We start from the raw sequence: 21643 nt of genomic DNA, 5'->3' as shown, positions 1-21643 counted from the left end.
TTCCTAAGTGGACAGATTGATTTCACAGAAGTGTGATTGACTTGGAGTTACATTGTGTTGTTTAAGTGTTCCCTTTATTTTTTTGAGCAGTGTATATCACTCCAGTGTAAATTGCTAAATTGTAATTACTTCGCCACTATTGGCCTATTTATTACCTTACCTCATTACTTCATTTGCACACACTGTATACAGATTTTCCATTGTGTAATTGACTGTACGTTTGTTTATCCCATGTGTAACTCTGTGTTGTTGTTTTTGTCGTACTGCTTCGCTTTATCTTGGCCAGGTCGCAGTTGTAAATGAGAATTTGTTCTCAATTGGCCTACGTTGTTAAATAAAGGTGAAATAAAAAAGAAAAAAGAACAAAAACTATTGTAAGTAATCCCTTTTGATTCATGCCTTTTATGTCAATGCATTATGTAGTTTTGATGCTGTTTTTTTATTGCATTGTTTCAGTTTTCCAGGTTGTTGTTTATGATCCGGTAAAGTTAGTTGTTTGATGTCGGCATTTAATGTTAGCCCTGTTGTACCTTGCAGCCTTAGTGGTTTTAATATTAATTTTCATTTGGTAAAGCTATCGAGAAGTTCATGCTTTTGATTTATGAGCAATTCTCCTTTCATGTATTTGATTTATCAAGAGAAATTTGTTGTTGTGATACACTTTTTCTTTGATGTTTAACTTGCATTTAGACAATTAGTTTGTTTGTATAGAAATTTGGTTAACCCTTTTGCAATATTATTTATGCATGTTTGTTTATTAACATAATGTGCATAAATTCATTGTTTGAATACTGCCGCGAACATATAATTGCCAGCCATTTTTCACTCCCTTTAGGAACAATGGCTGAACTAAATTCGGCAAAATAAATGATTGGTTCCTCTGAAACTCCTGACTCCTGTGTGAATTGTGTGGCTCTATTTGAACAGCAAACTTCTCCTTCACTAAACATTCAAACTTTCAAAACCTAAATCCTGTTTGAAAAAAGCACACAATTAACAGTGCCTGTCTGCAAAGATGGCAATTAAATCTAGAAAGGAGGAAAATGCAGCCAACGCGAATTAGCATTTTCCATGGCCATCTGGCATCAGCGCAGGCGATGGGGAACAAAGGCGAGTTGGATTGAGAGAGGAGGCGAGTGTGCCATCGCATTGACCTGCAAATGAGGCTTTGTCACCAAATTAAAGCTCCCTGACCCCTGTACCCCCCCTCCCCAAAGCTAGATTTTTTTTTTGCTAGCATGGCGAATGGACACATTAATTAATGTCTATATGTTTTTGTGTGTATTTTTGCAGTAAGCCTATTCTGACAGCAACCAAAACAGTGCAGCTTGGCTGAATATTGCGCTTGGCCATAGCCATGCACCAAAAGGCCAAAATAATCTAATATTGACTAGCCTGCTATCCCCATTCTATTATTCTTGTGAGCCTACTTTGAAAGATGGTAGCATAGTAGTAGTGGCCTATATCAATGGCGAGTTTGGATAGGTTTTCGGGTTATCTGTATTGGATAGGTTTTTCGGTTATCAACTTTGGTCCCAGTTAGATTTCTACATGAACAGGCATATCTCAAAATGTTGCAATGGACGTTTAAACCCCTCTGCCCCTCTGTACAGACGTGGTCGTGAGCAGGCTCACTTAGGACTCAGTGATGCGCATTAGGACACATGCGGATCATCTTTAACTGCTAGGGCTTGAGTTGACAGACACCGTGTATGTGTCCATAATCACTGTTTTTGCGAGTGTGCTGTTGGCTTGCACGGTTGACTGTGTGTTTGTGCGTGCGAATGAAAGAGAGAAAGAGTACGAGGGGGGAGAGAGGTGGGAGGGAGAGAGAGAGAGAGATGGGCGTCGTGTGTTTCACCCATAGACGCCAGCTTCTCTCTTTTTTGGGTCTACCTCCACTCAATATTCATGCGTATGTGTAACAATGACCACAGCTCAATTCACACAGCCACGTGGAACGCTGTCTGACGGGGAACTCGTGGCAGCCTTTCAGATATCTTCTTTCTGTCTTTTCCTTTCTTTGCATACCGAATCTGGCTTCGGTTGGGGGCCCTAATCACCCTCCCACCTCAATCGCTAGTTCACTTTGCTCTCGCCACGCATCAAGGGGATCAGAATTTCAAACTGAAAAGCAAAGCAGTTCTTTTACAATGTTTCACAACTTGGTGGAGGAATCCCAAATCTCCTGTATTTGTCCTTGTACTTCAAGCTAACACGTTTGCAAACAACATCATAGCCTATATCTTACACGTTGATTGTGACTATACTTGTGAAGTAGAATAATTCTTGAATGGGCGTAAATCATCTAAAACGAGTGCCCTTTATAAGGAGGACAACAATACGGTGGAGGTAGGCCTATATGAATTTGTGGAGAAGTACTGTGTATGTGCACGCATTGGCCTTCACATCAGTCAAAGTTGTCAGTGCATTACAATGCACTCCATTTACAGCCTTAAATGGGTGAAAATGGGACCTATGGATTCGATCATTCGCATTCCTCAATGGGCCTTATGGCAGGCTCTACAAATGCTATAGATTGCAATAGATTTTATTTTGCAAACAAATAATATCAGTAAGGTTAATGTAAACCTACATATTCAAAAAAATAATTGTGCTTCTATTTGTATGTTATGATATACTAAAGGGGGGCCAGGGAACAAAGTAATAGGGGTCAGTTGTTATAGCTTAATAACTCAAATTAGAAACCACTTAGAAAGTTGTGCTAATGCTTGGTTAGTGTCTCTAAATGCTTAACAAGTTTTGCTTAAATGCATTTGTTTTTGTTTAATTTACAAAAAATGGGTTTGAGGCCCTAAAGTATCTCTTTTTTTATGATTGACCTGTGGAACATTCTCTATGTATCTAAATATATATATATATATATATATATATATATTTGTATCAGTAGGATGGGGTATTTTTGTGTTGGTATAGTTGATGACATTATTATTGTATTTTCTCACAAGATTCAGATTAGTATAGGGGGTTAGTTGTACCTTACAATATTTAGACATTCACATAATAATACAACATTTCACTTCACAGGTTTTTATTTAAAAATATATATTTAACCAGTTTTGTTGGTAGGCTGCCTAATTTGTCACTGTGTTGATTTTGTTTTCATGAATCTCTGTGCCTTCAATCATTATGCTCAAAGAGCTACAGTGCTTTCAAAAAGTATTCATATTCCTTGACTTATTCCACATTTTGTTGTTACAGCCTGAATAATATTGTTACATACCCGATAATGACTAAGCGAAAACATGTTTTTATAATTCTTTGCAAATTTATTGAAAATGAAATTCAGAAATATCAAATTTACAGAAGTATTCACACCCCTGAGTCAATACTTTGTAGATGCACCTGTGGCGGCGACAACAGCTTTGAGTCTTCTTGCGTATTTCTGTATCAGCTTTGCACATCTGGATTTGGGGATTTTCTCCCATTCTTCCTTGCAGATTTTCTCAAGCTTTGTTAAGTTAGATTGGGAGCGGTGGTGAACAACAATCTTCATGTCCTTCCACAAATTTTTAAGTGTAAGGTTGTTTGCACTATTCATTATTCACTCTATCCTTACCAGTCTCCCAGTCCCTGCCGCTGAAAAGCATCTTCATAGCATGATGATGCCACCACCATGCTTCACGGTAGGGATGGTGTTAGATGGGTGATGAGCTGTGCCTGGTTTTCAAACATAGCGCTTTGTATTCAGACATAACGTTTTGCATTCAGGCCAAAGAGTAACATTTTGTCTCATCAGACCACATCATATTTAGCCTTTTAATCATTGTGCCTGTTAATCATTGAGGGTGTGTGTTATTTATTCGAGGTACTCCTCGCTGCTTTTGTGTTTTGTATACGTGTTTGTTTGGTCTTCGTCCCCGTGCCTTTACATGGCACACTGTAATTTGGGTCAATAAAAACCTCTATTACCCATTCCTGCGCCTGTCTCCCGATCGCTTTATACCAACGTGACACTCAATAAATTGCAAGTAAACAGACCTTAAAAACAAAAGGTTTTCCTTACTGTATATTTGAACAATGGAATCTACTAGCAGTCATTTTAAGGCCTTGGTGGTTTGGCTTTAGCTATCCACCTCAGTCCCAGTAGCGCAGTGGGCAGGCTTTAGCTATCCACCTCAGTCCCAGTAGTGCAGTGGGCAGGCTTTAGCTATCCACCTCAGTCCCAGTAGTGCAGTGGGCAGGCTTTAGCTATCCACCTCAGTCCCAGTAGTGCAGTGGGCAGGTGCGCACCGAATAATAAAGAACCTGTGTGAGACAATAATAAGATCGTTCTACAACGGATGTTATATCACTGTATGTCATTGGTCTGATATTGGTGTGATGGTGTTAAGATAAGACAGTACTTTATTAAACCCCCAGAAAGGACATTTGATTTCACCAGCCAAAACATACATCAACAATAAATACACAATAAAAACACAACAAGGGCACACGGACACTAAAAGCATAGCATCATCGAATGAAATGAAAACTCAGTGTTCATGTTAAAAGTCTCGTAGGATAAGGTAAAAAAAGACCTGCAGAAATGTTCTGTTTTGGACGTAGGTGAAATGAATCTCTCTGCTATCGCAATGCGGTGCTCCAAGCAGATACCGTGGAGGGGGTGGCTAGTGTTGGCCTCTATGCTCTGGAGCCCTATACTATGAAAATAGTTTGAGGAGTTAGCGAGGTAACTTTGGTCTGAGTTCAACTTGGGATAACCGGTACGGCAACAAATCCTTCCGGGGCAGGCTAACTCAATACGAACTCCATTTTTCCTGAATGAAGTGCCTGAGCTGAGAGTTGAGGACTAATGAAATCAGATTCCCTCCCTCTCACAAAGATTGTGTCATCATCCACTTCATTTGAGGAAGATGACATTAAATATGTAATACATCAAATGTGTTTTGTGTGTTAAAAAATAGTCATGTTAAAATACCTATCACGTTACACGTTTAGTAAAGACAAATGCATTTGAAACTTCACGCACAATAAAACGTTTGTATGACTTCATACCATTATTTTATCTATAGGAGTAGGAAAAGAGGTGCTTGTGCATTGATAACCATACCAAAGCACACTAAAGTAATAAAATAAAGATGCATTACTAAAATCATATTTCACACAATAGCCTTCTGAATTTGCCAGATACATTTTCTTTCATTTTGATTATTTTGGCACAAATGAAAATGTGGCACTGAGTTGCCTATGGATTGATGTTTCAGAATTGTCTCAATGAAGAGTTCGGAGTTCGGCTAGCCACGTATGACATGCAAACACAGTTACAAGCCTGTTAGAGTTAGCGGCAGGCTGACAAGCAATATCTACCGTCGAAGTATGGATGAAGCCTGAGCTGGAAAGCGAAGCTAACTGAAGCCGACTAGCTTTAGAAAACCCAGAGTAGATCGGGCTTGCTACGTGGTATACGCCTCCGAGCTTGTCCTGGATGGGCCCTAGATTGACCTGGTGGGTGCTTGATGATAGATCCTGCCTTCTGGATGATTTTGGTCAGCCTGTTGGCATCATCCCTAGTCTTTGCTGAGCCTTTTTAAACACCATATGAAGGTGTTCTCTTTCCACTGCAGCTTGTCGTCAATCACCACCCCCAGGTATTTGTACGAGTCCACCCTTTGCACAGTGACCTGATTGATATCCACAGGTGATGCGCTCTCCTTCTTCCTCCTGAAGTCTATCACCAGCTCTTTGATTTTAGACACATTCAGCTCCAGGTGGTTTTGGCTGCACCATGACACAAATGAGTAGTAGGTACAGTGGAGGTAGACGGTGACAGCATGAAGATAAAGTGCAGGATCCAGCACAGACCTTGAGCAGCCGGGGTCTGACTCCATCTGGTCCCACAGCCTTCCTGGCATTGGTCAGTTTGAACTGTTTCCTCACCTGGTCAACAGTCACAGTAATAGCCGGACTGGTCCTAGACTCTGCTGCTGTAACCTCTCCACAGACCTGTCTTTCTTCTGAGAAATCAAGATTGTGCAAAGCTGTCATTAAGGCAAAGGATGGCTACTTTGAAGAATCTCAAATATAAAATATATTTTGATTTGTTTAACACTTTTTGGTTACTTCATGATTCCATGTGTTATTCCATAGTGTTGATGTCTTCACTATTATTCTACAATGTAGAAAATAGTACAAATAAAGAAAAACCCTTCAATGAGTAGGTGTGTCCAAACTTTTGACTGGTACCGTGTATGTGTGGTTGAAGTCAAAGAAGCAACAATAGATAGTTAATGCCCTAGATCGCAATATGTGTGACATCTTGAGAAGTACACTTTCTTTGAGTTGTAATTGGTTAGAGAGGAGGAGGGATGACAATTGAGAAATTAGATCTAACTCTAACTCAGTGCCAGTCCTGACAGTCCGAGTCCTCCACCTCTTTTCAGCCCAACTTTTCCTTTGTCTCTCCCCTTTTCTCCTCTCCTGAGTGAAACCTGTTTCCCTTCACGTCGTGTCTTGCTGTGATGCGAGCATTCTGTTCAACGGCTACTGTCTCTTTATCTGTCCATCCATCCATCTCTCCAAGCTCTCCACTTCTCTCTCTCTCTCTTTCTGTTGGCCTGTAGTTTCTTCTCCCTCAATCATTTTGGCCCATAAAACTCAAGGAGGAGCGCTAGCAGGCTGCTTTTTCAGGGCTGGCTACACCGCTATAGGTGCACTGACTCGGACTAATGCTATTCGCGCCTCAGATTTGCTCGGCAGGCCCTATGAAAGAGGCGGCGAGGGCGTCCTTTATGAGAGACACAACAAAGGGCCATAATTCATCAGTGGACCAGGGAACAGGGACCAGGGAGTGGCAGGCAGGGAGTTGGGTAACGACTGTAGCCTGAATCCTGTGCAGAGAGTTGGGTTGGGCTGCTAGGCTGTCTCCAGCCTCCACTCTTCACCATGAAAATATTAAGGATTTTTTTTTACTTCCCTTAAAAGGTAGACTCAGCTGACATCATCATACACAGCAGGGGGACTTCCTGTGCACAGATAGCAACTATAATATAATTCCAGTCTGCCAAGAAGACCACTAATGGCTCTTCCCAATGTGGACATGCCTCAAGAGAGGGTGCAGATTGGGCAGAACCTGGTGGGACTTTTCTTGTTCTTCATGTTTGTAAGTGGGAAGTCACCTGGCTGTGAATGATAATGTCATGTTGCCAAGTTTACCTCAGTCACACCAGGCCATGGACAAGTCACTTCTTCCAGTTGAGGACATTACCCTCTACTTCTAGGCCAGCTCCCACTGTGCCTCTAGGGCCTACTCCTAACTTAATGTATGTATGTGAGGGTCCCCTGGGAGAAAGAGTGTGGCTGGCAGCAGTAGATTTATGGCCACTGGTCCCAGGTCAGCCCACAGACTATACATCTTCACCTCTGCCTGGCTGGCCCTTCACGCAGGGCCACGGGCTCAGGGGCCCCTTACAGGGGACACAATGCTCCCAGTGCTGTTGGACCTGTCAGCTCCTCCTAATTTGTGGCCGTGGCTCTGAGGTTGAATTCAGCAGTGCTGGCTGCTTGACCTGCTCCATTCTTCAGCGGGATTAGCAACATCTTTTCCTACCCGCGCGGGGCGACTTCGTGGCTGTGCCCCGTGGACCCACCCCCCAATTACACCGCGTAACAAATGTAGAGACTCACGTAGATGGATGGATGGAGAGAAGGTTGGAATGGGAGAAGATGGAAATGGAGAAGGAGAGGCAGGTGATGAGGTGGCTTGGCTGGATTTCAGCTAATTGTTGCTTTGTTGGTTGACGTGTGTGTGTGTGTGTGTGTGTGTGTGTGTGTGTGTGTGTGTGTGTGTGTGTGTGGTGTGTGTGTGTGTGTGTGTGTGTTTGAGAATTTCTTTGACCCTTTGACCAATAGCAAGGTAGTGCTACACAGCAAAACGGGCAGTGTTAAAATTCTGGTGTTCATTTTTTTGGAGTCAAAGTGTTGAGATTCCGTTGCTGAATTTTACAGGAGAAACACCATGAGTGTAAATGAGTCTGATGTTCAATCACAGAGTTCAAATTGTTCAGCTCCCAGCAGTGTTTATTGGAACATCCAGGATATTTTGATAAGAACTTGTTGAAATTCTTTAAGGCGCCATTTTTCCACCCTCGGAATGAGAAAGTGGCAGCGGTGAGGGAACGGTGAGTATTCTCACAATGAAATAGAGGCTATTCATTAGTTCATGATGAAATTGCATTGAAAGTAAAATATTTTGTGATTTTAATTTGACAGCGATTACAGCCTTGAGTCTTCTTGGGTATGACGCTACAAGCTTGGCACACCTGTATTTGGGGAGTTTCTTCCATTATTCTCTGCAGATCCTGTCAAGCTCTGTCAGGTTGGATGGGGAACGTCGCTGCACAGCTATTTTCAGGTATCTCAAGAGATGTTTGAAAGGGTTTAAGTCCAGGCTCTGGCTGGGTCACTCAAGGACATTCAGACACTTGTCCCGAAGCCACTCCTGCGTTGTCTTGGCTGTGTGCTTAGGGTCATTGTCCTATTGGAAGGTGAACCGTCACCCCAGTCTGAGGTCCTGAGAGCTCTGGAGCAGGTTTTCATATATGATCTCTCTGTACTTTGCTCTGTTCATCTTTCCCTCGATCCTGACTAGTCCCCCAGTCCCTGCCGCTGAAAAACATCCCCACAGCATGATGCTGCCACCTCCATGCTTCACCGTAGGGAAGGTGCCAGGTTTCCTCCAGACGTGACACTTGGTATTCAGACCAAGGTGTTTAATCTTAGTTTCATCAACCAGAGAATCTTGTTTCTCATGGTCTGAGAGTCCTTTCGGTGCCTTTTAGCAAACTCCAAGCGAGCTGTCATGTGAGTTGGAACAAGTGCCTTTTACTGAGGAGTGGCCTCCGCCTGACCACTTTACCATAAAGGCCTGATTGGTGGAGTGCTGCAGAGATGGTTGTCCTTCTGGAAGGCTCTCCCATCTCCACAGAGGAACTCTAGAGCTCTGTCAGAGTGACCATCGGGTTCTTGGTCACCTCCCTGACCAAGGCCTTTCTCCCCCGGTTGCTTAGTTTGACTGGGCAGCCAGCTCTAGTAAGAGTCTTGGTGGTTCCACACTTTTTCAATTTAAGAGTGATGGAGGCCACTGTGTTATTGGGGACCTTCAATGCTGCAGACAATTCTTGGTACCCTTCCCCAGATCGGTGCCTCTACACAATCCTATCTCGGCGCTCTATGGACAATTCCTTCAACCTCATGGATTTGTTTTTGCTCTGTAATGCACTGTCAACTGTGGGACCTTATATAGACAGGTGTGTGCCTTTCCAAATCATGTCCAATCAATTGAATTTACCACAGGTGGACTCCAATCAAGTTGTAGAAACATCTCAAGAATGATCATTGGAAACAGGATGCACCTGAGCTCAATTTCGAGGTTCATAGCAATACTTGTGTAAATAAGGTGTTTGTTTTTTATTGTTAATACATTTGCAAACATTCTAAAAACCTGTTTTTTCGCTTTGTCATTATGGGGTATTGTGTGTAGATTGATGAGGATGTTTTATTTTTTTTTACATTTTAGAAAGTCTGGAAAAAGTCAAGGGGTCTGAATACTTTCCAAATGCACTGTACATCTTACAAAGTGAAGGTGATCAGGGAGGCAGAGACCCTGACTCCCACACCCCTATTACAGCGGCTGCTGAGGTCTGCCAGGGACCAGCAAGAGGGGCAAGCATCCGATGACCATCCAGGTGAATTTGTTCAATCAAATTATTTAATTCAAATGACTGTATTTTTCCACAAAGAACTTCATTTGTAAAATGGTGGAGTACACACATGACATGACACACCACACAGGTGCATAAAACACATTCAATGCAATAAATACATTTATTGTAGTAGTAAGACAATCTTTTGAGGTAGAAGGGGTTGTCATAACTATCCCAAAGAGTCTACAATCCATAAGCGCAGACAATCTCGACATCTTTGCCTGCAACGTCTTCACTTGGGGTCCTTGTAGGGAACTTAAAGCACTTGAACTGTTGGTGATGAGTTCATTTGATGCTGGGCAAAACTAATATCAGCAATTCTTGTTTACAGTGGGACAGGGACATGTCTTCCCTCCTACTCCTTTGAACATCCTATCATCAAAGCCCGCTGGTAGGAAGAAAACACAGAAGATCAGCACAGCTCAGGCCATTGACCATCTCATTGTGTTTCACAAGGTATATGGCAGATGTCACCTTCTTCGATCTCAGTATGTGAATCAAATTCCAACAAAGAAGTTGAACAAGGCAATCATTTCTATAATGTTTTGTATGCATGTGTGTCAAATTGTAGATGAAATCCTTTATCCTAGCATAATAAATATCTGTTATGAACTTTCTTTACCTCAGCATAAGTGTTGAATATAATTTTTTGTTCTTTTCAGCATGTGTTGAATATAATTTTTTGTTCTTTTGTCTTTTTCTTCTTTCTTGTAGGAGCCTGGATGAGTACCTGGGACGGAGGGAAGACGGCAGCCATACCTACTTGCCTCTGGAACCAGCAAGCAGGCCATCAGTAACTCATCATCATCATCTGTTGCTAGGGACTCTTTTGGAAGAAGCTAGCTAGCTAACGAAGAACAACAAAGAATATCTAGTTAACAGAAGAAAAGAAAGAGAAAATCAGGACAGAAGAAAAAGGATATCAAAGTGAAACAGTTCTCTAAAGACACAGGAGACAATAATACAAGAAACAACACTTCTGTAGCTTGTCAACTATGTGTCTGTCTATCCCTGTTCTCTCCTCTCTGCACAGGCCATACAAACGCTTCACACCGCGTGGCCGCTGCCACTCTAACCTGGTGGTCCCAGCGCGCACGACCCACGTGGAGTTCCAGGTCTCCGGCAGCCTCTGGAACTGCCGGTCTGCAGCCAACAAGGCTGAGTTCATCTCAGCCTATGCTACCCTCCAGTCCCTAGACTTCCTGGCGCTGACGGAAACATGGATTACCACAGATAACACTGCTACTCCTACTGCTCTCTCTTCGTCTGCCCACGTGTTCTCGCATACCCCTAGAGCATCGAGCCAGCGGGGTGGTGGCACTGGAATCCTCATCTCTCCCAAGTGGACATTCTCTCTTTCTCCCCTGACCCATCTGTCTATCTCCTCATTTGAATTCCATGCTGTCACAGTTACCAGCCCTTTCAAGCTTAACATCCTTATCATTTATCGCCCTCCAGGTTCCCTTGGAGAGTTCATCAATGAGCTTGACGCCTTGATAAGTTCCTTTCCTGAGGATGGCTCACCTCTCACAGTTCTGGGTGACTTTAACCTCCCCACGTCTACCTTTGACTCATTCCTCTCTGCCTCCTTCTTTCCACTCCTCTCCTCTTTTGACCTCACCCTCTCACCTTCCCCCCCTACTCACAAGGCAGGCAATACGCTTGACCTCATCTTTACTAGATGCTGTTCTTCCACTAATCTCATTGCAACTCCCCTCCAAATCTCCGACCACTACCTTGTATCCTTTTCCCTCTTGCTCTCATCCAACACTTCTCACTCTGCCCCTACTCGGATGGTATTGCGCCGTCCCAACCTTCGCTCTCTCTCTCCCGCTACTCTCTCCTCTTCCATCCTATCATCTCTTCCCTCTGCTCAAACCTTCTCCAACCTATCTCCTGATTCTGCCTCCTCAACCCTCCTCTCCTCCCTTTCTGCATCCTTTGATTTTCTCTGTCCCCTATCCTCCAGGCCGGCTCGGTCCTCCCCTCCTGCTCCGTGGCTCGACGACTCACTACGAGCTCACAGAACAAGGCTCCGGGCAGCCGAGCGGAAATGGAGGAAAACTCGCCTCCCTGCGGACCTGGCATCCTTTCACTCACTCCTCTCTACATTCTCCTCTTCTGTCTCTGCTGCTAAAGCCACTTTCTACCACTCTAAATTCCAAGCATCTGCCTCTAACCCTAGGAAGCTCTTTGCTACCTTCTCCTCCCTCCTGAATCCTCCTCCCCCTCCCCCCTCCTCCTCCCTCTCTGCGGATGACTTCGTCAACCATTTTGAAAAGAAGGTTGACGATATCCGATCCTCGTTTGCTAAGTCAAACGACACCGCTGGTCCTGCTCACACTGCCCTACCCTGTGCTTTGACCTCTTTCTCCCCTCTCTCTCCAGATGAAATCTCGCGTCTTGTGACGGCCGGCCGCCCAACAACCTGCCCACTTGACCCTATCCCCTCCTCTCTTCTCCAGACCATTTCCGGAGACCTTCTCCCCTTCCTCACCTCGCTCATCAACTCATCCTTGACCGCTGGCTACGTCCCTTCCGTCTTCAAGAGAGCGAGAGTTGCACCCCTTCTGAAAAAACCTACACTCGATCCCTCCGATGTCAACAACTACAGACCAGTATCCCTTCTTTCTTTTCTCTCCAAAACTCTTGAACGTGCCGTCCTTGGCCAGCTCTCCTGCTATCTCTCTCAGAATGACCTTCTTGATCCTAATCAGTCAGGTTTCAAGACTGGGCATTCAACTGAGACTGCTCTTCTCTGTGTCACGGAGGCTCTCCGCACTGCTAAAGCTAACTCTCTCTCCTCTGCTCTCATCCTTCTAGACCTATCTGCTGCCTTTGATACTGTGAACCATCAGATCCTCCTCTCCACCCTCTCCGAGTTGGGCATCTCCGGCGCGGCCCACGCTTGGATTGCGTCCTACCTGACAGGTCGCTCCTACCAGGTGGCGTGGCGAGAATCTGTCTCCGCACCATGCGCTCTCACCACTGGTGTCCCCCAGGGCTCTGTTCTAGGCCCTCTCCTATTCTCGCTATACACCAAGTCACTTGGCTCTGTCATAGCCTCACATGGTCTCTCCTATCATTGCTATGCAGACGACACACAATTAATCTTCTCCTTTCCCCCTTCTGATAACCAGGCGGCGAATCGCATCTCTGCATGTCTGTCAGACATATCAGTGTGGATGACGGATCACCAGCTCAAGCTGAACCTCGGCAAGCCTGAGCTGCTCTTCCTCCCGGGGAAGGACTGCCCGTTCCATGATCTCGCCATCACGGTTGACAACTCCCTTGTGTCCTCCTCCCAGAGTGCTAAGAACCTTGGCGTGATCCTGGACAACACCCTGTCATTCTCCACTAACATCAAGGCGGTGACCCGATCCTGTAGGTTCATGCTCTACAACATTCGCAGAGTACGACCCTGCCTCACACAGGAAGCGGCGCAGGTCCTAATCCAGGCACTTGTCATCTCCCGTCTGGATTACTGCAACTCGCTGTTGGCTGGGCTCCCTGCCTGTGCCATTAAACCCCTACAACTCATCCAGAACGCCGCAGCCCGTCTGGTGTTCAACCTTCCCAAGTTCTCTCACGTCACCCCGCTCCTCCGCTCTCTCCACTGGCTTCCAGTTGAAGCTCGCATCCGCTACAAGACCATGGTGATTGCCTACGGAGCTGTGAAGGGAACGGCACCTCCATACCTTCAGGCTCTGATCAGGCCCTACACCCAAACAAGGGCACTGCGTTCATCCACCACTGGCCTGCTGGCCCCCCTACCTCTGAGGAAGCACAGTTCCCGCTCAGCCCAGTCAAAACTGTTCGCTGCTCTGGCACCCCAATGGTGGAACAAGCTCCCTCACGACGCCAGGACAGCGGAGTCAATCACCACCTTCCGGAGACACCTGAAACCCCACCTCTTTAAGGAATACCTAGGATAGGATAAAGTAATCCTTCTAACCCCCCCCCCCCTTAAAAGATTTAGATGCACTATTGTAAAGTGGTTGTTCCACTGGATATCATAAGGTGAATGCACCATTTTGTAAGTCGCTCTGGATAAGAGCGTCTGCTAAATGACTTAAATGTAATGTAAATGTAATCATGGACAAAGAAGCTCATTCCATGCCAGGGGAGCACCTCATTGGCAGCATTCAACAGACTTTTCAATGTTACTTTTGTTTTCAGTGTAAGCTATGATGAGTCACTCAGCTGTCTGTAACAACATTTAAAAAAAGATGGAGATCAAAAGGTTTAAAACATCTCAACTGGTTTGATTATTGAAAGACGGTCTTGTTCAGTAATATGAAATGCATGAAAGTGCTCAACAAATGTAGTCTCCATGACTGACCCCACAAATAAATCTAATCTCTCAGATATATGCCAACAATCTTACTGAACACTGGCATCTCATCCACTACATCTGAACAGACAACAATGCCAGTGTGATACTCAATGCCATCACACATAACCCAGGGTGTGACACGTATTTCACCGGACATATCAAGCTGAAAATGCTGTGAGATCAATTCACAATTTTCAATGTCATTCAGCATTTGAGTTTTCTCAGGCTCAGTCTCAATGCTTTTGATGCCGAGGAATTCCCAATGATATGCAATAGCCATTTGGTGTTTCTTAGAGAGGGATTTGGTTACATTCTTGAAATGTTTTATGCTCGACTTGAAAAACGGCCTCATTGCCCAAACATGTATCAAAGGACCAATTTTGCATATAGATTCTGAATAGTGGAAGTGATCCTTCGGAATCAGATTATTCAGAGAATACAACTCTGAAAACAATCTATGTTGCTCTGCGATAAGATCCTTAAAAAATAGAGTCATCCCCTCAGTGATGCTGGGAGAAAATACAATGCTGACAATGTCCAACAGCAGCAACATCAAATGCCAGTGTTTGTCTCCTTCTGGGACAACATCACCAAATATAAGAGGAATGTTCCTAATAAGGCACATTGTTTGACTGGCATTGAGCCCGATGCTATTATCGTAGTGTCGTAGGTTTATCTTGTCGGGCGGTTCTTTTTGTCCATATAGCCATAATTGAATGCATAAACTCGTTGAAGAATGTTTTCATTGGTTTCATATGGCTTTTTCTATGTTGTTACAGACAGCTCTATTTTGTAAGTACACGGCACTAGTCAAACCAATGCTGATTTACTTTCTTTTGCTATGTTCTTTTCAAGATCATTTGCTTTATTTTAAGGATGATATTGTAATGCCCTGGTATATCTTGGGAGTTCAATAAAATATCCTAAATTACTCACGTGTGTGGTTAATGTTGCACAGTGACACTCAAGAGTTCCATAGGCTACCTAATGAGCAAAGAGCACAATTAAATTATCACAAATTTAGTGTTAATTCCACACCAGCATAGTGTTAATTCTACACCAGTATAGTGTTCATTTTTAACTCCTAGTCTTGACAATCATCACTACAAAAGTGTGAATTCCTGATTTTTAAACTCCCATGAGTGTGGAGGTTAATCACTATAGTAATGTTAATATAACACCAGTAGTGTTGATATACTGTTTCTCTCATAAATAAATATTCAACACCGGTTTAGTGTGACTTCAATCTGTTCTGGTATTAACATTTTACACTTAAAGTGTTGGTCCAGTAACACTGTGATAGTGTTAATAAAGTAACCATTTAAAAAGTGTTAATTTAACACTTTGGTGGTGGTTCCCATATAAACACTGGTAAAGTGTTATATTTAACTCTAAGGGTGTTACATTTCCGATTTCAAATTTGAGGTGTACAGTATGTGTACAAAGTGTGTGCATTCAGTGACTGAAAACCTCTGAAAGGAAGAAACGTGGGAACCAATGTCTAAATGTACTTGACCAAAAATGCTTCTCACAATGAACAACTTGAGCAGCAGCAGCCAGCCTCTAGCCATCAAAATGCCAAAAACAAAGCAAAACTAAACAAATGCAAATAGATAGTAGGCTTTTTTTTAGGCATTAGTGAGAACATGCTAATAGCACACATCCAAATGAGAAGTTGAGAGTAGTTGGATAGTGAAATTGGCAGACCATGATCCCCCCCCACCAACAACCCCTCCCCATCCACAATGCCTCCCATCTCACAACAGATGCTGTGTTCCATGAAGACACTGTCAGCTGCACAAGAATGGGGCGAAATGTGTTGACAACGATCGTGGGGACCAGGGACAAAAACAAAAGGACAACAAAAAAAATACTAATACAAATAGGACAGAAAAAAAATGCTCTCAAAGTGCATTTTGAGAGGGGGGTGGGGTTAACAATGACGGAGACAGAACATGGGAGGGTATATTTGGGGGATGGGGGGGTCGGCAGACCTGGGAGGGAACAGACCTCTCTCCAGGAACAAGAACAAGAACCTGTAGCCATGGAAACGCTCCCATACAACCCCCATCTCCCTTTTCACACCACCAGACATATACACACACAACACACACACACGCACACATACAAACTGCATTTTCAACTGCAGCCAGGCGGTGTCCATGCCCAGATGGTCGTATGCGGCATAACTCACATATCTGTCGGAGCACTCTAAAGGAATGCTAAGAAGGGTCTTGAATTCCCTACGGACGTCAGCAAAGGAGAGGGTCGCCATCTGCTCCGGGACATCGTGGGCACCCTTCCTGTCCGTCCAATAAATTTATCCCAGAACCTCAACCCTTCCCTCACTGTTCCCTGGTTCCATTCCTGTAGCCTGAAGGGGAGTCATCAGTCATTGTGCTGTCAGAGGCATAGGCTCAAGGAAGGGTTATTGGAGTTGCGACGCGTCGATGCCCAGTTTTTGCATTGTTTGGGTTCCAGTTTGGCATATAAAAAATCCTTGGAAAGATCAGAGGTTGGACCTAAGCAAGTGTTTAAATACTTCCCTACACATATAGAATAATTCTATTAGAATGTTGTGTGTGATGAATTTGCACGTGTAAGCCAAGCGCCACCACTATCAGTAGCACTGTCAAAGCTGTACAAAAAAGTCTGCAAACAAGCACACAATGGCCACAAACGATATGTTTACAATACCACGATGGTAATAAGACATTATTTGTTTGACTGCATCTTCTGGGGTAGCTAGCTAGCTTTAGCGTGGTACCTAGCTAGCACCAATACAACCAGCCTGAAAACAACGACCAGTAGAAACTGCAGTCATTTTCATTATCCTTAACAAGGAATCCTTGTGAGTACGTTTTAGCTAGGTAGCCACTTGTTGTTTGCCAATTGAAATTGAACTTCAGTTCATGAAAATAAATAGCTAGCCAGCTACTTAACCCTGTTGACCAAAGCTAAGGTTATAAGCAGCCAGCTAGCTTTATCTGGCTAGTGACGCTCGACCGGACCGGGTTATGTTTTGTGAAGCTAGCCACAATAAGGATTAGGCACAATAGTGGAATTTGCGGTTTGCCTTCAAAATAAAAGTAGCCCTTTGAAAGTGATGCAGAAGGTTACAATTGGTGGAATCATGCCATATTTAGACTAGATAATGTTAAACAAGATTGGAATGTGAAGCAATGAAATGGGTTACCAGTCTACTCGGTGACACCCACAGAACACAACTCTGAAGAATAAGACTGAGACTGTGTGAAATCACCTCCCCAGTCAGCCTATTGTGTGTACTGACATTCATATTGCACTGTACAGCTTTACCTAAGGATTGGGGATCAATGAAATGGGGTATCAGACTACTCAATACCCAATATATTTTTTCCCAATGTCCTCCTCAGAGTTATCAGACTCCAAAACATCCACGCAGTATTGTTTTCCCTCTGGAATGGTGTTCAATACACATAGGTTGACAATAAATGTGGCTCAATTCACAGTTGTTTCAGAGTCCCGCAATAAGAGCTACGATGCTAATGTTCTCTGTGTGTCACTGAGTAGACTGATACCCCATGTCATTGATCCACAATCCATAGGCTGTACAGTGAAATAAGTATGCCCCCAATGCAATTCTAAAGGCTAATACATCCAGTGTGATTTCAGCAGATTTTTGTCAAATGAACAAATTATTGTATTCTGTTGATTTTATATAACAACATTTCAACCTCGTTTAGCATGATCTATTCAATTATGGCATAATTCTATTTGTATTAATTTGCATCACTGTCAATGACATACTTTTATTTTGAAGGCTAACCACAAAGTCCACTATTGTGGCTAGCTTCACATAGATGATTCCAACCACCATTAATCAAATAACAACTGTTTTATAAATTAGGGTTATTTTAGATGATGACACCTAGCTACTGAAACAGATTATGTTGTTTTACTGTGTTTTTGGGGAAGAACATCGTTTGCATCCATGAACTAGCTGGCTTTTTTTTTATGACCAGCACCGTAGGTCCGCGAGACAACTTTACCAGAATCATAGCATAGGTATCGATGAATCGTTGTGACATGAAATACGAGTGAGTGTAAACAATGTGTAATAACTACTTAAAAAATTCATGAGCGCGTTAAATTATTATGGGACGTGCAGTCATATTCAGGTCCTGATTGGTCAACAAGCTTGTTTGACGTGTATCATTTTTGACACGGCATTCCATTGTTTGGTTGTATTCCCCTAATACATGAATCTTGAGAATACATGTTACCGTTGAGATTTCAGAAATGTTTATTTTTGTCGTTCATTTGTCATCATTTTCACTATAAAATGTATACTCTGACATTCTGAACATTATGAAAACTCTCCACAGAAAATATGACCCTAAAATGTAACAAACATTTCCAGGGCCTTCAGGTAACAACATTCTCACCAGGCAAAACATGTTTAATCAACGTTCTATAAATAACACATTTCATATTTGTTCAATGTACTGACATTGAACATCAATATATTTGGTAGTGGAATTTGAAAAAAGTGGTTAATGTATGATTTTAACTAGATAAAAAAAAAAAATCTACAACAGGACTTCAAGGGTTGGTTTATTTCAATATGTTGACAACTCAATTAAACATCAAAGAAAATTGGATTTAGTAGGATTTTCCCCTGTGTTTTTTTCTTCTTCTGGGAATGCATATAGCATAGACATGCATAATTACATTTACATTGTAGTCATTTAGCAGACTTCTAGGGAGACATGTATATACATTACAAAAAGAAAGGTGAGCGTGTCAGCAAACTTTGTAATCTCTGCTAAATCCACTCATTTCCATATGAAGAGATCAAGCAGGTTTTTCCCCCTTGTTGCTGCTGTGTGCTGCGGTCCACACTTTTACTGCGTTTCATGGTGTTTGCTGGAATCTGGCTGGCTGGCGCAACACAACCACCCACAGAGGAGAGTGTGGCATATGTGTGTGTGGCGCATGTGTGAGTATGTGTGTGTGTGGTCAAACCAGGTTATATAAACAGAATCAGATGTGCTCCTGGTCCTATGTGTGTGTGTGTGTGTGTGTGTGTGTGTCGTGTGTGTGTGTGTGTGTGTGTGTGTGTGTGTGTGTGTGTGTGTGTGTGTGTGTGTGTGGAAGAGTAAATAATGGTGAGTGAGAGAGTAACAGAGGGTCAAAGATCTTACCCACAAGACATGCTAACCTCTCACCATTACCAATAACAGGGGATGTTAGCATGTCTTAGGGGTATGGTCTAACCTCTCACCATTACCAATAACAGAGGAGATTAGCATATCTTCGGGGTATGGTCTCTAACCTCTCACCATTACCAATAACATGGGAGGTTAGCATGTCTTGGAGGTATAATCAAACCTCTCACCATTACCAATAACAGGGGAGGTTAGCATGTCTTCGGGGTATGGTCTAACCTCTCACCATTACCAATAACAGGGGAGGTTAGCATGTCTTGGGGGTATGGTCTAACCTCTCACCATTACCAATAACAGGGGAGGTTAGCATGTCTTAGGGGGTATGATCTCTAACCTCTCACCATGACCAATAACAGGGGAGGTTAGCATGTCTTGGGGGTATGGTCTCTAACCTCTCACCATTACGAATAACAGGGGAGGTTAGCATGTCTTGGAGGTATAATCTAACCTCTCACCATTACCAATAACAGGGGAGATTAGCATGTCTTGGGGGTATGGTCTCTAACCTCTCACTATTACCAATAACAGGGGAGGTTAGCATGTCTTGGAGGTATAATCTAACCTCTCACCATTACCAATAACAGGGGAGATTAGCATGTCTTGGGGGTATGGTCTCTAACCTCTCACTATTACCAATAACAGGGGAGGTTAGCATGACTTGGGGGTATGGTCTAACCTCTCACCATTACCAATAACAGGGGAGGTTAGCATGTCTTGGAGGTATGATCTCTAACCTCTCACCATTACCAATAACAGGGGAGGTTAGCATGTCTTGGGGGTATGATCTAACCTCTCACCATTACCAATAACAGGGGAGGTTAGCATGTCTTGGGGGTATGGTCTAACCTCTCACCATTACCAATAACAGGGGAGTTTAGCATGTCTTGGGGGTATGGTCTAACCTCTCACCATTACCAATAACAGGGGAGGTTAGCATGTCTTGGGGGAATGGTCTAACCTCTCACCATTACCAATAACAGGGGAGGTTAGCATGTCTTGGGGGTATGGGCTAACCTCTCACCATTACCAATAACAGGGGAGGTTAGCATGTCTTGGGGGTATGATCTAACCTCTCACCATTACCAATAACAGGGGAGGTTAGCATGTCTTGGGGGTATGGTCTAACCTCTCACCATTACCAATAACAGGGAGATTAGCATGTCTTGGGGGTATGGTCTAACCTCTCACCATTACCAATAACAGGGGAGGTTAGCATGTCTTGGGGGTATGATCTCTAACCTCTCACCATTACCAATAACAGGGGAGGTTAGCATGTCTTGGGGGTATGATCTAACCTCTCACCATTACCAATAACAGGGGAGGTTAGCATGTCTTGGGGGTATGGTCTCTAACTTCTCACTATTACCAATAACAGGGGAGGTTAGCATGACTTGGGGGTATGGTCTAACCTCTCACCATTACCAATAACAGGGGAGGTTAGCATGTCTTGGCGGTATAATCTAACGTCTCACCATTACCAATAACAGGGGAGGTTAGCATGTCTTGGAGGTATAATCTAACCTCTCACCATTACCAATAACAGGGGAGGTTAGCATGTCTTGGGGGTATGGTCTCTAACCTCTCACCATTACCAATAACAGGGGAGGTTAGCATGTCTTGGAGGTATGATCTCTAACCTCTCACCATTACCAATAACAGGGGAGGTTAGCATGTCTTGGGGGTATGATCTAACCTCTCACCATTACCAATAACAGGGGAGGTTAGCATGTCTTGGGGGTATGGTCTAACCTCTCACCATTACCAATAACAGGGGAGGTTAGCATGTCTTGGGGGTATGGTCTAACCTCTCACCATTACCAATAACAGGGGAGGTTAGCATGTCTTGGGGGTATGGTCTCTAACCTCTCACCATTACCAATAACAGGGGAGGTTAGCATGTCTTGGGGGTATGGTCTCTAACCTCTCAGCATTACCAATAACACGGGAGGTTAGCATGTCTTGGGGGTATGGTCTCTAACCTCTCACCATTACGAATAACAGGGGAGGTTAGCATGTCTTGGAGGTATAATCTAACCTCTCACCATTACCAATAACAGGGGAGATTAGCATGTCTTGGGGGTATGGTCTCTAACCTCTCACTATTACCAATAACAGGGGAGGTTAGCATGTCTTGGAGGTATAATCTAACCTCTCACCATTACCAATAACAGGGGAGATTAGCATGTCTTGGGGGTATGGTCTCTAACCTCTCACTATTACCAATAACAGGGGAGGTTAGCATGACTTGGGGGTATGGTCTAACCTCTCACCATTACCAATAACAGGGGAGGTTAGCATGTCTTGGAGGTATGATCTCTAACCTCTCACCATTACCAATAACAGGGGAGGTTAGCATGTCTTGGGGGTATGAT

Source organism: Salmo salar, chromosome 10 (genome assembly GCF_965601325.2).
Source record: "Salmo salar chromosome 10, fSalSal1, whole genome shotgun sequence".
NCBI classification, from domain to species: Eukaryota; Metazoa; Chordata; class Actinopteri; order Salmoniformes; family Salmonidae; genus Salmo; species Salmo salar.
This window is presented reverse-complemented; position numbering follows the sequence as displayed.